Here is a 7889-nt window from a genome sequence, read left to right on the forward strand (position 1 = left end):
GACCTTACCAACTTCTCTCCACCTATGGGGCCCAGCCTCAGGATAAGAGTAGAGTTAACACAGTGGTGTTGGGCTGGACCAGGTCTTAGAGCCTAGCCAGAGCTCAGGGAAGGGAAGTAGAGAGGAGCTGGCCTTGTTGAGTTTGAGGATGGAGGAATTGGGAGGTTAGCAGAGTTTACCAACTTGGTGAGTTGGATGGAGCAGAATACTCTAGAACTTAGTCTGTTGTTCTGTGCTTAAATAGTGTTTAGAGCAGGGCATGGCCACACACGTTTAATCCCATCACTAAGCAGGCACAGCTCTGTGAGTTCAAAACTACAATCTATTGGATCCGGGACAGCCAGGGTTAAATTTCAAAAGCCCAGTGTTGTTAGCACAAGCCTTTAATTCCCCAGCACTCAGGACAGAAAGAGTTGGATCTCTGAGGCTAGCCTGGGCTACGGAGGGGATTCCAGGACAGCCAAGACTTCACACAGAAACCCTTCAGGTGTCAGGAGGGGAAATGTCTGGGGAGGTGACTCAGGGGTTAGGAGCAGCTGTCCTTGGACCTGGATTCTGTGTCCAGCATCTACCTAGAAGATGGCTCATAATCATCTGAAAGTCTTCTTTTAGATCATCCCATCTTCTGAACTCTGAGGGCATTATGCATGCATATGGTGTACATACATGAGGCCAATCAATACTCATAGAAATAAAAATGACATAAATATAACTTAAACAAAACAAACCTTTAATGCCAGTCAGTTGATTCAGTCACCTCCTTGGATCCCCTACCAACCTATAGTCAGGTGGGTCTTTCTGTCCCCATACCTAATGTGTTTCATAGCTGGCTGTCCAACCTGCTGAAATAATGCTTTGCAGGCTGAGGGACTATGGACTGGGAAGGGCTCTGCCAACCACATTTGTCCTTTTTTAAGCAGACTCCAAATAAAGCAAATGTGCCTCTTCTCCTGCAGGTTGTCCTGAACTCAACACCCACCGAACCACCTCCTCCCTACAGTCTCAGGCCTGAGCGCCCTACTGGCCAGAGGAGAGGGACTCGCTATGCAACCATTTGAGCTACAACACACACAGACCTCTTGGAGGAAGCCAAAGACCATGGAATGACTGACTACCCCATCCTGTCATTTGTTCTTTGAATTAATTTATTGATTTTTGTATACCGCTGTCCCCTCCCCTTTTGTCATGGGAACTATCCTGGATCTGTAATCTCTGTCCCAAAATAAAAGCTGTTGAATTGTAATAATAGGCAGAGTCTGTAGTGAATATAAAAAAATCATTGGTCGTGGTCTGCCCATCGAGACTGGAGGGCTCACTCTGCCATTCTACAGAAGCGAGTCAGTGCCTGGAAGACATTGAAGACTGAACTGGTCAGACTCTCTGAGACTTCTTCAAACCATACCTGTGCTGAGAGGATCTCACTGCACCTCTATAGCAGTGCAAAAACCACAGGTGCCAAGGTTCTGTCTGGCTGCTAAGTGCTGATGGGGACCAGTTCAGAGGCTAAGGAGACACTTCAGCTTCTTCCAATGGTGACTGACTGCCCTGAGCACCTGCTGGGAGGATGGAGAATCCAAGATGTGAAGGAAAGCTTAGACCTTATGTTTCCTGGGATCTTGGAGGTTCATAAGAAATGAACTGGAAAGACAATACAATTCTACTCTATTCCTGTGACATGATTTGTTAGCAGACCAGAACTTGATTAATCATGGGATTACTAGGGAGTAACAATTCAGAAAACAGCCTTCGAGAGAAGGTAAAGTTGGGAGAAAGCATGGAGAAGCATGCATGAATAGAAATGTGTGGAGTGAGGTCTAGGGAACACTTCTTTTCATCTCCCTTGCCGGTAATCTCCTGGCTGACCCCACCTTGTACCTTCTGTTGAGAGTGGGTTCCAGGCATTAATGCTACAGCCCACCCACGGTGAACTCCTAAAGAGAAGAAGGTTTTGTCCAGAGGCTGAGGTACTGAGGACATCTTGGAGCTTGGAGTGTCCAGAGGCTGAGGAAGGGAATGAAGACAGTTCCTGTTGGAGGTGCCTGGGCACCTACTGTGGTCTTTACTGTGTGTCCTGCAGGGAGCTGAAGGCCAATGTTTCTCTGCAGACAGACAGCACTAGGGAAACTCACTGCTTAGGTGTGCAGGCAGGGCAGGGGGGCTGTCCTGGACTCACTCTGTAGAGCAGGCTGGCTTCAAGTGCGGGATCCTCTGGCTGCCACAGAAGATGGCAAGACAGGGAATCCAGGGACATTCAGGCTCTGAGCGAGAGCAGTAGATGCTGACAAAATGTTACTGTGCAGGGAAAAGAAGTCGTGATGGAGGGAGTGTGGGTAGACAGGTTTGTTTTGATGTGGGAGTCTTTCTAAAGGAGGAGGGACACCTCAGCCTCCTTCCCCCCACCATATTGAAGATGGTCTAGGGCTTTCCAATCAGGGCTTGGCCTGCAGAGAGTGGCTCTCCTGAAGTTCAGTGGGTGGAAAATCATGTTTAAAATGTGCATTCATCGGTGTTGTGGGAGGGTCACAGGTCCCCCTGATGTTTCAGATGGTTATGACCTGCCATGCGGGTGTTGGGAATTGAACCTAAGTACTGACAAGTAGCAGGCATTAATAACCACTGAGCCCTCTCTCCAGGCCTCTGAGTGAGTCTGTTCCCACTCAGTTTCTACTGTGGCTGAGGGTTTAGAGAAGTCATGGTGTCACAGGTGAGCCTACACTGTAGCGCTCTAAACTCAGGTTGATCCACTCAACTGCCACTGCTGTTCTTTGTTTGTTTGGTTTTTTTTCTTCTCATTTTTTTTTTTTTTTTTTTCGAGCTGGGGACATCTCCACTATGTGCTTGGGTCCTCTAAATCCCCAACGAACTGATGCATCATGCTACTGGCCCTCCATATTTTCCTCATAGGCTCTCTTCATGGTGCCAAGCCTCAGTTCCTTTGCATGACCTCTTCTGTCCTGGACCATCAACTACAACTGAAGCTGCACCTTCACCAATGGCCTTCCATGCTCTCTCACAATTCCAAGCCTCAGGTGTTCTTCATGACTGCTTTGTGCCTTCAAAACCAGTACCACCTGGGTGACTCTCACACATTAGCAAGTACAGCTGCAGCATGTGGTACAACCTTGGCTATCCCTGAACACAGCAACTTTGAGCTCACTGGAAATACTTCCCCTCACCTCAGCGACAATGGTCTCTTCTTAATCACAGCTCATTTCTCAGCTCCAGCTTAACAACATCAATTGTCCCAGTCATCCTTCTCATTTTATCTGTGAAGCCAGAGCCACATGGAAGAACCAGCTGAGTTCTGCTGAGCACCATCAAGACCGTGACCCGCTCCCCCATTCTATTCCCAGCGTTCTGTTTCCCATGTCCCTCTCTGCCTAAGCTTTGATTTCCTGGAACTTGCTCTGCAGGCTGTCCTGGAACTAATAGATCTGCAGGGCTCAGTCTCCTGTAACGATTGTATTAAAGGTGTGCGTTATTAGCCCTGGGATTAAGCCTTTCTTCACCTAGAGCCTGCTTTGTCCCAGGATGGTCTTGAACTCATGTTCTGGGCATTTTCTCCTGGGATAAAAGGTGTGTACCACCATGCCTGCATCTACATTTTGCTGGGTAGGATTACCCGAAGGTCAACAGTCAATTCAATTGAATAATCTTTATCACAGAATTCAGCTCCATAGCACTTCCTGGTGCTCATTTAGTACTCGAAGTGTACATTTTTTTTTTATTTTTCCTTTTTCAGCTTGCTAAGCTCATTGAAAAGGCTCTTCAGGAGAAATAGCCAAAAAACAAAGACTTTGCTGAGACTTCCCACGTCAAAGACATTTATCTGAGTCTCTTCCTCTGAGCCTTAGGTAGGTTCTGCAGTCAAGGGCCAAAAGTAGCCACATTCTTCTAAACCAAAGCAGTACATAAACAGTATCTAAGACACATGTTGAAATACTTCACTGAAACCTCATGGCCCATGTCTCAACAAATCACATCATTCTCAGTACAAAATTCTTCCATATTCCTACTAGGATGGCCCAATGATCCCCATTTAAAACAGTGCAGTGCTTTCAATCTTAAGCTCCTAAATCCATATTCATCCAAACAAATGCATGTTTAGACCTCTGACAGCAATAACCCAGTTCTGTTACCGACTTCTCTGTTAGTTAGGGTTTTACCTCAGGGAACAGACACCATGACCAAGGCACCTCTATAAAGACATTTCACTGGGGCTGGGTAACAGGTTCAGATGTCCAGTTCATATCATGGAGGCAGGAATATGGCAGCCCCCAGGCAGGCATACTCCAAGAGGAATGGAGGACTTCTTCATCTTCATCTGAAGCAAGCTGAACGAGTAGCTTCAAGCCAGACAGGATGAGGGTCTCCAACCCAAATGTCACAGCAACACTCCTACTCTGACAAGGCCACAGTTTGCAATACTGCCAATCTGGGCCAAGCACTTGCCAACCATCACACAAGAAAAATATTCTGTTATCTAAATACAACTTTAATCTCCTCCCCTCTCCTCTGACAACAATACATGGAGGTTGGATGGATGCAAGAGCCTCACAGGCAATAGCACCTGCTCCATTCTGCCTATCAGGGACAGGGGTACTAGACACTTCCCTTCATTTCTCCAGCCCACCCACCCCAACCCTCCTCTCAACTACACAGGGTGTCTGGCCTTCTCTTTCATCAGACATAATTCCAGAGCGGGCTCCCAGTCTGGCAGGGTGGCAGGCAGCAGGGAATGAAGGACCACAGAAGTCTCTCTCAGGACACAGACAGATACAGTGGGGCCTGGGCAGAGGCCGGAGGGCCAGAAATCCAAGTTAGCAACAATTGCTCTCAAGGGGGCAGAAGTGTGAATGTTGTTGGGAAATATCAGCACTGTCCCAAGGAGGTTCCAGCAAGAGGCAAACCCACCTCCCACCTTTTGTATCCCTAGCCTCAATCTCCAGAGATTTAAAATAGAGAGGGGATTCTCTGGGAACAGATCCCAATTGCATTTGGGCTGCCTCTGGAAGGATCTGATGTTGAGCATTAATGGAATAATAATTAAAGGGATAATGAGAATCAGAGGCAGATAGAGGGAGAGAGACCACAGGACAATTCCTTGCAGGAGAATGAGGGAGCTGCAGGGTCCCTGAGACACAGTTGGTGATGGAAACAGCAGGACAACAGAGGGGCCCAAATAGATGCCTTTGGAAGTGGCACCCATTAGGACAGTAAAGCTGGAAAACAAACACTGGGAGAGAAGTTGAGGCTTGGAGAATCTCTCAGTATGACAGGTAATAAAGGGACCAGAAATAAGGGGAGGCTTCCTAGAAGTTACCTGTATCCCACAGCCAAGTTACAGAGGACAGGGAACAGGGGATGTGAGATGCACCTAGCATTCACAGCAGAGCCTCCAAGGGTCACCTTCCTGTGTCACCAGACCAGACAGCAACTCAGTCACTGAGTCCTTATGCCCCTTCCTCTAGCTCAGATGCCACACACATGTCTGTCTTCCACCCTTGACAGTCACCCTACATCCACCACTCTGCCTGTTTTCTCCTAAGGTCTCAGAGCCTCTCAAGTCATGACCTAAATGCCTGGGACCACCTAGTCGCTGGCCTATGCTGTTACCTGGTGGCCATATTCTCACTCCCTGATTCTGAACATGAATCCCACCTGGCCTGCTCATCCCCTTGAGGGCCACCAACTTTTAGGCCACAATGGACAATGTGCTTAGCCACGAATTTTTCTTGAGGCAGAAAGGAAAGATACCAACATCTCCCCACAAATTACAAAACAGAGGGGACACTAATAACCCAGTGCTGTGGGGAACGCTGTGCCAAAGTGTTTCTTCCCCAACTCAGGGTCTTTTCCTCCTGTCTTGGTCAAAGCACAAAGGAATGGCCCCTTTTATGTGACACATACCCCATTATCCTTCTCCTGCACTGACTTGCCTTTCCCCAGTCTCTGCCTCCTTCCCATCATAGGCCTCCCTATCTCTCGGCAAGGACAGCACCATTCAGTGTTGAGAGGATCTCTCCTGTTTTATGTATTGATTTTGATTTCTTGAGACAGGGTTTCTCTGAGTAGCCTTGGTTATGCTCCAACTCCCTCTTGAGACCAGGCTAGCATTGAGCTCAAAGATCTGCCTACTTTGGCCTCCCACATTCTGGGACTAAAGCTGTGCTTCACCACCACTTGCATTGAATTTAAAATTTTCATTTAAAGGGTATTTTATTTGGGATAGATGTGGCACATGTGTTTAATCCCCATCCTCTGGACAACTATGGGGTTTGTATCTTGAGTTGAAGGCCCGCCTGGTCTACAGAGTGAGTTCCAGGACAACGAGAGCTACACACAGAAACACTGAATTGAAAAAGTAAAAGAATAATAAGAATTATTGAAATTACAATTTTTCATTCGTGCACACCCTCACTAGCTCTCTCCCTCTTCATCTTTTTATTTTAAAGATTTATTTATTTTTTATATATAATTACGCTGTTAACTGTCTTCAGTCACACCAGAAGAGGGCATCAGGTCCCATTTCACATAGTTGTGAGCAACCACCTGGTTGCTACGATTTGAACTCAGGACCTGTGGAAGAGCACTGAGTGCTCTTAACCACTGAGCTATCTCTCCAGCCCTCTCCCTCTCACTCTTTTTTTCTCTCTCTTCCTATCTCTCCATCCCTGTCTCTGTCTCTGTTCCTCTCTCTCTCTCTCTCTCTCTCTCTCTCTCTCTCTCTCTGTGTGTGTGTGTGTCTGTGTCTGTGTGTTTGCAGTCAAGTGCATGGCCTTGACTTTCTCATTTCACTAGAGGGGTCCCAAAGATCGATTTCAGTTTTTTTTTTCTCTCCACACAACCCCCTCGAATTCAGTTTTAAAAAGTAGATTGGCGGGCACATGACTTTAATCAGTATATAGAGGGGACAGAGGCAGGGGGATCTCTATGAATTGGAGGATTAACTGGGCAATGTAGTCAGTTTCAGAAAATCCAGAGCTATTTAGAGATACCCTGTCTCTAAAAGCAAAATGAAACAAAATTTAGATTATCAGGATTGTATTTCAGCACATTTCCCCACTGAATCCCATGGCTGTCCTTAAAAGGTCTGGTTTGGTTGGTTTAAGGTTTATTTATGTCATTTTAATTTGTATGAGTATTTATTGCCCTGATGTGTGTGCATCATATGTATGCCTGATGCCCTCAGAGTTCAGAAGATGGTGTGACCTAAAAGTAGACTTTCTGATGATTGTGAGCCATCTTCTATGTAGATGCTGGACACAGAATCCAGGTCCAAGGACAGCTGCTCCTAACCCCTGAGTCACCTCCCCAGACAGTTTCCCCTCCTGATACCCAAAGGGTTTCTGTAGGTACTGTTGGCTTTCCTGGAACCCCCTCTGTAGACCAGGCTAGCCCCAGAGATCCACCTCTTTCTATGTCCTGAGTGCTGGGGAGTTAAAGGCTTGTGCTAACACCACTGGGCTTTTAAATTTAACCCTGGCTTTCCAAGATCCAACATATGGTATCATAGTAGTTTTGAACTCAACAGAGCTGTGCCTGCTTAGTGATGGGATTAAAGGTGTGTCGCCACGCCCTGCTCTAAACACTATTTAAGCACAGACCAAGAGAGGAAGTTCCAGAGCATTCTGCTCCATCCAACTCACCAAGTTAGTTATTCAAACTCTGCTAACCTCCCAATTCCTCCATCCTCAAACTCAAGCAGGGCCAGCTCCTCTCTACTTCCCTTTCCTGAGCTCTGGCTAGACTCTAAGCCCTGATCCAGCCCAATTCCAGTGTGTTAACTCTGCCCTTATCTAAGCTCTTAGGCCCTCTTGCCAGGGTGCAAGAATCCTGGGTCCTGGGAGCACTCACTCTGATCTTTGGTCTGCAAGGAGTAAGCGGCA

This window comes from Rattus rattus, chromosome 9, assembly GCF_011064425.1.
Source record: "Rattus rattus isolate New Zealand chromosome 9, Rrattus_CSIRO_v1, whole genome shotgun sequence".
In the NCBI taxonomy this organism is placed as follows: domain Eukaryota; kingdom Metazoa; phylum Chordata; class Mammalia; order Rodentia; family Muridae; genus Rattus; species Rattus rattus.